The following is a 9,236-nucleotide window of genomic DNA, read 5'->3' as shown; positions in this document are numbered from 1 at the left end:
CAACAACAGCACAGCTCTGTGGAAGAGCCCAGCCTTGCATCTGGGTTCCTGCCTGCTTCCCCTTTAGAGACAGCTGTGGCCCTAGGATTTGTGTCTGAGGGAGACACATCCTTGGACCTCCTGATCTTTCCCAAGTGGCCAAATGGGGATGCACCAGCAGCACTGCTGGGAAGGTGCTGGCTCAGTGGCTGTTTTTGAGACTGTGCCCCCCATATCAGCTTTATGTGTGTGTGTGGGGGTGCTGTGGTGGGTGTGGTTACACACTCACTGGCCTTGGCAGAGCACAAGTTGGAACCTTGGAAGGTTCCAGCTGCTGTAAGGCTCAGGAGGCAGAGCTGGTGCTAGGCACAGTGTGGCACTGTGCTGAGGGAAAGGTGAAAACAGTTAATAATCCACCCTCAGCTAATCACTGAGGGCTGATGGGAGGCACAGGCTTGGTGGAGCTGCTTTGTACAGGCCAAGGTGCTTATCAGCTGTGCGGTGTCCCCAGCAGCCCCTGGCAATGCTGGTCCAGCTGAAGGACAGGCTTGATGGGTCTGGTGCAGCCCCACAACCTCAGACACTGCGGCTCCACCGTGCAAAGCAGCATGGCTGAGCTGGTTGTTGATCAGGTAAGGGCTCAAATATATTTTCTGCAACTTGCTCCAGCACAGTTCAGCCTGGAAAAAAGGCATTTTTCCAAGTGTAGGGGAGTCAAGCCCCAATAAATGTCAGCTGAGCCCTGGTGCTGGCTCCCCTGCATGAAGCCTCAGTGAGGCACTAGGGCCTCCTGTCAGCAGGAGGGGAAGGGAGATCAGAGTTGTTGGAAGAATACATGACTGAAGGCTGAGCACAGGGTTGGTGGTGCTTTGCGTGGCTCTTGCATGACATCCAGGCTGGCTGTGGCAGTGTAAGCTAACCTTTTGTTTTGCATCAGGCTTTATGCCAGAGCCAGCCCCTTTCCAGCCTTTGGGGTGATTACAGCTGTTGCTCTATATTTCTCTCCCTTCTTTTTTTTCCAACAGCTATTCTACTCCAGCACCATAGGCAGGCAGTGATGGCTGCCTGTAGCTAACAAGACAAACTGAGATCTGCCTGCAGAGCCATGGTAAGGTGTCTCTGGGCTTGTGAGACAGGCCAGGACAACACAAACTGAGGCCATAGCCATGCTGTGCTTTCAGTTGAGCCTGTGGTGGAGCTGCTATGCTTGTAGTCAGCATCCAGATGGGGCAGGTGACATATCTGTCTTAGCTGGGACAGAAACAGAAGTACAGCCCTTGCACAGCATCCTTCTGCTAGGCTGTGCTAAGCTCAGGGGCCTCTAAACTGGCCCTTAAGACCTAGGTCTCCACTCCTTGCCCAGATCCCCAGCCTCAGGGAGGACTTGGGTTTAGGAGCCACGGCTTTTTCTTCCATAAGACTCCATTAAGAAAAAGTCAAGTTAAGCAGTTCATTGACATTTAAAATACTGTACAGTGTGTAAAACCAAATATCCCCCTCCCCACAACAATCCCGTGCTCTCAGCGGATGCTCTGGTGAAGAATCCCACTTTTGGCACTGTTTGCCTTCTCTTTTCTCCTTCTTCTTTATGGGATCCATCTCAAAACAGCTCCAGACCTGCACTGTTTCATTAGCAGCTGCTGAGGCCACTGTTGTACCATCAGGACTCATGGTCAGGTTCAGGATTCTATCAGTATGACCTGAGGAGGAGAAGGAATGTGCAATCCAGGCTGAGCTGATCAGCACATGCACATTTACTCCTGTATGCTACCATGAGCCCTGCCAGCTTGCATAGCTGTCCCCCCAGTGGCTGTGGCAGTGTGATTTCAGACCCCAAGCACACACTTGGATCAGTGGTATCTCTTCCACAGCCCCGTGGGCATGCTTTACTCCTAGCAGCATGGCCCCGGATACTGTCCTGTATCAGTGATGCTGCAGGCTCCAACCAAGGAGTGCAGCTGTCTTCAGCCTCTAACAGCCCCCCCACACCCAGGCCCTGTCCACCTACCTTGCAGCTCTGCAACCTTGGTCATAGTTGGATAGTTCCATATAATCAGCTCATTCTGTGCAAAGCCATAGGCTGAAATGAGCTCCTTGTAGTTTGTTGACCATAGGATAGAAGAGACCTGCAAAGAGGCAGAAACACAGGTGATACAGGGTCCTTGCGCTGATGCTCACCACTCGGAGGTGAGCATGGTCCCCCTCCTTCCCTGTGCCTTTGGGCCTGAGGAGCCAGCGGCTCTGTGTAGGTGTGCTGCCAGAAGGTGTTTGTCTCCAAGCTGATGTTCATATCTCACCTGGGAATGGGTATCAACAGCACTGAGGCAGGCGCCAGAACACACGTTCCAGATGCAGATATGTCTGTCTCTAGTGCCACCTCCAGTGGCTAGAACATTCATCTGGCATGGGCACCACGCCAGGCCTGAGCGAGGAGAGTTCATTTTAAAACATACAAGAGGCAACCTGCACCCAGCCAGTGCTGCATGCCTGCCTTGCACACACATACCTGCCCGTGGCAGCTCTGTGCTCACCTTGACAGCGCCCTGGTGCTGAGTGAAGGTCTGTACAGGAGCAAAGTCTCCACCCCCACCTTGGGTGCATGGCCAGACGTTCGCCAGACTGTCACTGCCACCACTGGCCAGGTAGTGGCCATCCAGAGACCATCTGAGTCCACACACCTCGTGTGTGTGGCCAGCAAGGGTGGCCACGTGATGCTCAGCCACTCGGACATCGTGGTGATGGATGTGCCCAGTCTGTGCACCACTGCAGAGAGAAGAGAAGGCTTGCAGGGTCAGGCTGCACATTTTCACCCAAATCCATTTTTGTTATTGCAAGACTGCTATACCTGCCACTGGGTTTCAACCAGTGTTACCAGCAACACAGGTCTGTTGGTGTGAGTGAAACACCCACACAAGCTCTTTACAACTTCAGCACAAATTGCAATACAGGAAAGAGGCCTTCTCCTCACAGCCCCAACAGATAAGGCTAAATAAGAATCCCAAGCCAGGACAAACTTCTCTCTGCCATCCCTAACCCATGCCACACGTAGATTGAGGGATAGGAGTTTGCAACAACTGGAAACTGCCCTTGACCCACTGCTTTACCTGCAGAGGATGCAGCTTTCCAGCTGAGGGTTCCCACAAGGCCACAATGGCTGGTCATGGTTCGGAGACATTTCTGTTGCTCAACGTCCCATAGCTGGAGAGGCAAAGCAAAAAGTTCTTCAGAAGAAACCCAATCCTGTTTCTATGCCTAGGAACCTCACTGCACAGGCTCTCTCAGCTTACTCAGTAAGGGAACAGAGAAAATGTGTATCTCATGACTATAGCAGAGAAGGTAACGCTACTTATCAGAAAACCCCCAAACCAAACCCTGCCTTGCACACTGGGCAGTTCCACCCCACACCAGGGAAGACAAGTCAGGTGCATGGCATCCTTCCTCTGCCAGCCAAGGCCCCACAGTTCTGTCAATCCCTAGAAAACACCTCTAGTTTTAGTCCTGCATTCACCTGAACCTCAGCACTACTTGTGCCAACAGCAAGATAGTCTCCATCTTTAATCCATGACACAGAGGAAATGTAAGGATACGGATGCTCCGTCTGCAGCAGGGGGATAATCTCCCTAGTACCGTAATTCCACAGATAAACAGCGTTGTCCAGAGCCACTGCAAGGAAGTTCTGGGAGCTCCAGTCTACGAGATTCAGATCTACAATTTGAAAGAGCAATGCAGGTCACACCATGCTTGGCTAGAGAGCCCTGCCCTTCACCCGTGCTGATACAGCAGGTGTGGGTGCACATGTGCACACACACACGTACAGGTGAGGGGCAGCCTTCTGAGTGTCACTATGCCCAGCTGCTGGGGCCAGGTACCCTGCTCCAAGGCACCTACACAGTGCCCTAGACCACTGTCCCTGTAAGGCCACACAGGGACACTCCAGAAGTGGTCTGTGCTAGCCTGGGTACACAAAATAATACAGACAGCCCAGTCACACTGTCCTAGGAACAGCAATCCAATGCAGAATGTTCTGGATGCCCAGCACTCAACCCTGTAGCCTACTTACAGTAGTCATTGAACATCTCTGGTGCATCCAAGACCCAGTCTGGCTTTGAGGGAATATATCTGCTCTTCTTCCTGCTGGATCCAGGTGCCATTTTCTGACTGTAGAGCACTTTCAGGTTATTCTGATAGCCTGTGTGCAGGGGAACAGGTTTGTTAACCTGAGTTAGTTTCCTCCCAGCTGAGTGCTGCTCACCCAACTAGGAATCCCTTGGAGTGAAAATAAAGTCCTAAGAGAAACACTCACAAGTCTGCCGTGCACGAAAATCACTGGCAGAATGAACTGCTGAACAGGGGTGAGCTACAATTTGCTCATTCATGGAAACAAATTTAACAAACACTTGGGTTTTTGAATCCCATTATATTTAGTTGCAGTTTAAGCTAGAAAATGCACAGCAGAGACTTTGATGCTCTTACAGACTTCATGAAGGCTTGGAACCTGTAGTGCGGGTGACTGTCACCGACATCTTTTCATAAAAATCCTTTCTTTAGGATTTTTCTCCCTTCTGAGAAGCTGTGGCCTCAGCAACAAAATGTAAACAATGGTTATCTGCTGCTGTGGAATGCAGCAGGTGGATGCGTGATTGGTCTTGGGTGAATGTTTGGATTTACTGACCACTCAGAGCAGAGCTGGGTCTCACTCTCTGTTGAGACACAGAAATTTGTTTATTTATTCTTTTTCTATTCTTAGCTTAGCTAGCTTCTGAGAACTTTCCTTCTATTTCTTTTAGTATAGTAATAATGTAATATATATCATAAAATAATAAATCAAGCCTTCTGAACATGAGGTCAGATTCTCATTTCTCTCTCCACCCTGAAGACCCTTGCAAGCCCTGTAACAGGTGACCAACTGGCAGTCATAGCAACTCTCCTAAATAAATTCACTGTAACTGTTATGCCCTCCCTCGACCTCAGGAACCATAAGAAAGGAGACTCCAGCCTGTACAGCTCTCAGAAACCAGTTGATTTCTCCTATGACCACACACAGAGCCTCTGTGTTGCTGTTCCCCTAACCTGATCTCTCCTGCTGATTCAGCTCACAACGACTCTGTATCATACCTTCTGGAGCATTCTGTGGTTTTCCACTGAGGTGGAGGATCTTTGCCTCTTCTACATCAAAACCATTCAGATTCACTGCCCAGGCTTTCTGTTGCTCCTACAGAGACAAATCACCCTCAGTGCAATGCATTTAAAACAATTCCCACACTGCAATTTAAACAGACACCTAAGTCCCCTTCTCTTAGAATCTGAAGATGTTTGACTGTGCTGCAAGGGTCAGTCACACAGAGGCAGGTCAAAGCAGTTTTCCCTCAGACTTACATGCATCGTCCTGCTCACATTTTCACACAATGGCAAACTCAGTGTCATTGCCAGTGGGAAAAGCCACAGCCACAAAGCGACCAAATGCTTCATAAACAGATTTCAGAACACAGTGTAAAACATTCCAGAAGTGTTCCCTGTGGAGACATTGTCCTAGAATAGCTACCACCAGCAGTTTCACTTTGCATAGGCTCACAGCTTTGTGTTTTTGTTGCCTGCTACGTTTTAAAGCCTCATTAGTCAAAAGCTAAATTTTGCTACCAGAAGCAGCATAGGCTTAGAGTGCATGGCAGTCTCTACAGCTTCAATCTCATCCTAGGCTCCTGAAGCCCAGAGCTGCAAGTAGTGATGGCTGGGACTTGTCAGTCCCACGTGCCCACTTGATAGAGTAAAGGGGAAGGAAGGAGTAGCGGTTGTGAAGTAATTGTAACTTAGCAACATGCTCACCTTCTTGGTAGGGGAATCCTCATCAGGGTCATTCTCTTTGGTTAGGAGGAAATTTGCCATCTCCATCTGCATAGTGCTGCGTTTGGGAATGTAGCGATCCCCCCCAGCCTTTGTGGGGGTGCTTTGAATTTTGGATCCAGATTTACCTGCATTCACATATGCAAATATTGTCTTACAGCTATTTAACAGCCTGTATTAGAGCTTTCACGGGAGCAAACCCAACACTCCTCCACATCACACCCACCAGACAAGTAGGACTCTGAGGTCTCATGCCACCCAGTCACAACTAACTTATATTTTCCTCCCTGCCACCAAGTTGGTTAGGGACAGTGTGGTGCAACACCTTGGGTCTAGTGCAACAATTCCAGAGTCCAGAGATAAGGGGAAGATACTAAAACGCTCACAAGATGTAAAGCTGTCAGGTAACAGTCCTGCCCACACTCATCCTAGCATACAACTGTGCCAGCAAGGCACAGCTGGGCAAACAGCAGCTCGCCAGCCCCAGTGCTAAGAGCTCTGCCCCTAATGCTGACAAGGAGGTGGGTGGCTGTCAGGAGCACAGCTCACCTCCTCCTGCCTCAGCAGCAGTCAGTAGGGCAGCGTGGCAGGGAGCCCAGAGCCCCATGGCTACAGACAAGCATTCTGGGCGAGGCTCCCGCACTCAACCTCTGTTGCTGGGGGCCGGCGCTCACCGGGTGTCTTGGACAGCATCTTGCCGGAGCTGTGGGAGCAATTGGCCGGCTTCATGGGTGACACGCCGATGGGGCTGGGCCCGGGGCCACTGTCCTTGGCCTTGCGCTGCCATCGCGCAGGCAGCGCATTCGGGATCAGCGTGTCCAGCTTCAGCAGCCCGCGCAGGTCCGCCTCGAACAGGAACTGCGCCATGGTCCTGTGGGTGGGTGGCGTTAGCCGTACCCACCGGCCGGGCTGAGCCTACTCTGACAGGCCCCGCCGGCCTCCCCATCACCGGACCGTGCAAGCGCTCCAGCCGCTCCTCCCCACCAACGGACACCCCTCACTCTCCCCAACCACTACTCGGGACACTCCATCAGCCTATACACCCTCCCTTCACTCCTTGGGGGTCCTTGATCAGCCGGCACCCCTTCCAGCCACTCTTTGGGGCTTCCTCCGATAAGCGACATTCTCCCTTCCCCTGCCTTTCAAGGGCAATCTCGTCCCTGCTCTTTCTCCTCCCCACCATGCTTTGCCTCTGCCCTGTGCCCCTGGGGCTGCTCTTGGCCAGGCAGCCTCAGTGGGAGCCAGCACTGGCTGCAGCCCCAGCGGGCCCCCCAGGACAAGGCCCAGCAATTAGGAGGCCAATGAAAGCTCTGGGCAGCAGCAGAACCCTCAGCAGAGTTCTTTGGACAATCATGGACTGGCCACACCTACACTGCAGCCTCACTGGGAATGTTTCCTATGTACAGTAGACTTTCAAAAGAAGCTGTTTGAGGGAAAGGTGAACTAAACACTCACTGTCTTCAAGTAAGTCCAAATTTGGACAGAGCGTAAGATGAAGATCATCTCCAAAACAAGCAGGCCTGCCAGGAACCCCAGCCAGCAGCCTGTTCCCTGACAGAAACCCCTTCCAAGGCCCTTCTGGGCATCAGGAACATGTGCTGTGGTTCCAGCTGCACCTGTGGGAGCAATGGGGAGCGTCAGCCCGTGCTGTGCTGCACTGCTGAGCTGGCAGCACGGTGGATGCGGGCAGGACATTCTCGGTTTCCCCCAGAGCTGGGGCCTGCAGGCACCTTGGTGCCCCTTGGCACAGGCTGTGCCACCCAACAAAGCCCAGCAGGCTGGGAGGAGAGCCCGGGTGCAGCAGGAAGCTGAGAGAAGGCCCTGCTCTAGAACTGAGGGAGTTCCACCAGAAGCAAACAAAGATGGTAACTTAAAGACATTCCCACTGTGCTGAAAGTTTGTCTGAGAAGACTAAGACGTTAGCTTGTCAAAAATCCCAGGAAATATCTGGGAAATGGTTTTATGTATGTTGGTTGTGACCAGATAAAAAGCTCCTGTGGGAAAAGAGCCTCTGCAGCAGGCTGGCGGGCTGAAGGGGTCTTTTTTCTTCCTAAAATAAAGATTACCACTGAAATGCAATTTTATTTTTTATTGTATAAGGGGAAAATATTTTCCAGACCTCTAAAACCAGTTTCAAAAATACAGATGTCTTGTGGAAAAAGGAATGAAACATATGGGGATTTCTCTATACAAGAGATATTTCTAAATATTTTTAAAAATGAAAAGTGAAGACAAAATTAGGTCATATTTTTGGATTCTAAAACTACTTAGAAAAATCTTTAACTACTATAGGAATTGGGAAGAAATATTTGGGGGTGTCTGTCTACAGAAAAAATATTTTGAAATATTTCTACAAATTTCTAATATCGAAAAGTGAAAAACTAAGCAAATGGGGTTGCTTTTTCTCAGGAGCCCCATGCTGCTGCCTGCCCCCTGGGCTCCCCCAGCCCTGGGGACCCCGCTGCTGGTCACAGCAGCCCCTGCCTGGCTCCTGCCTGCCCACACGGTGGGCATCCACGGCTGCTCCTGGCCATGGAGCTCAGCCAGTGCTGCTGCCCGCTGGGTTTTGCTGCTGCTGCCACCCAGACACTGGGGTGACGGCACCTTCCCTGTAGTGCAACTAAAGAAAGGGCCATCACCCAGACAGGCAGAGAGCGGGGATAACTTCAGTGTTGTTTAGAGGGCAGGACCAGGGGGTTCAGGGGCACAGGAAGGGACATGTTGGTCTCAGGAGGGGCTGGAGGGTGCTGGGCTGCTCCTGGGGTCTATAGAAGAAGTCGGGACGGGTCAGAGGAGGATCAAAAAAGAGGTGGAAGTAGCTTGGGGATATACATGGGGAGAGGAGGTGGCAGTGGCATCTCCAGGAGAATAGGAGATTTCCTTGACAATGGCTGTTCTGGAGTCTTCTTCTCAGAACTCTTGACAGGGCTACCCAGGCTCTTCTAACTGCTGGAGGAGCTGCTCTTGCTCTTTGGGTGTGAGGTGCAGCCACCATCTTACAACTCCTGTCCAGAGGTGGAACTGTGGAAAGAGGAGGTGTTGAGGCCCCAGCTGCCAGTGGCACAAAGGGAGCCTCTTGCACAGCAGGGCCCAGAGCTGGCAAGGCTCCCCAGCACGGCTGGAGCTGCTGGCACAGCTTGGCTCAGCTGCACAGCTGCCCCTCAAGGCCCCGGCCAGCAGGGCACGGCTCTGGCCAGGCTCCCTGGCCAGGAGTGGGCCCCAGAGCGCCTCTGCCTTTCAAGGGCAATGTCGTCCCTGCTCTTTCTCCTCCCCACCGTGCTTTGCCTCCGCCCTGTGCCCCTGGGGCTGCTCTTGGCCAGGCAGCCTCAGTGGGAGCCAGCACTGGCTGCAGCCCCAGCGGGCCCCCCAGGACAAGGCCCAGCAATTAGGAGGCCAATGAAAGCTCTGGGCAGCAG

The sequence above is a fragment of the Melozone crissalis genome, unplaced genomic scaffold, assembly GCF_028551555.1.
Source record: "Melozone crissalis strain CALT ecotype California unplaced genomic scaffold, PUWL_Pcris_2 ptg000139l_1, whole genome shotgun sequence".
In the NCBI taxonomy this organism is placed as follows: Eukaryota; Metazoa; Chordata; class Aves; order Passeriformes; family Passerellidae; genus Melozone; species Melozone crissalis.
Note: the sequence above shows the minus strand (reverse complement) of the source record.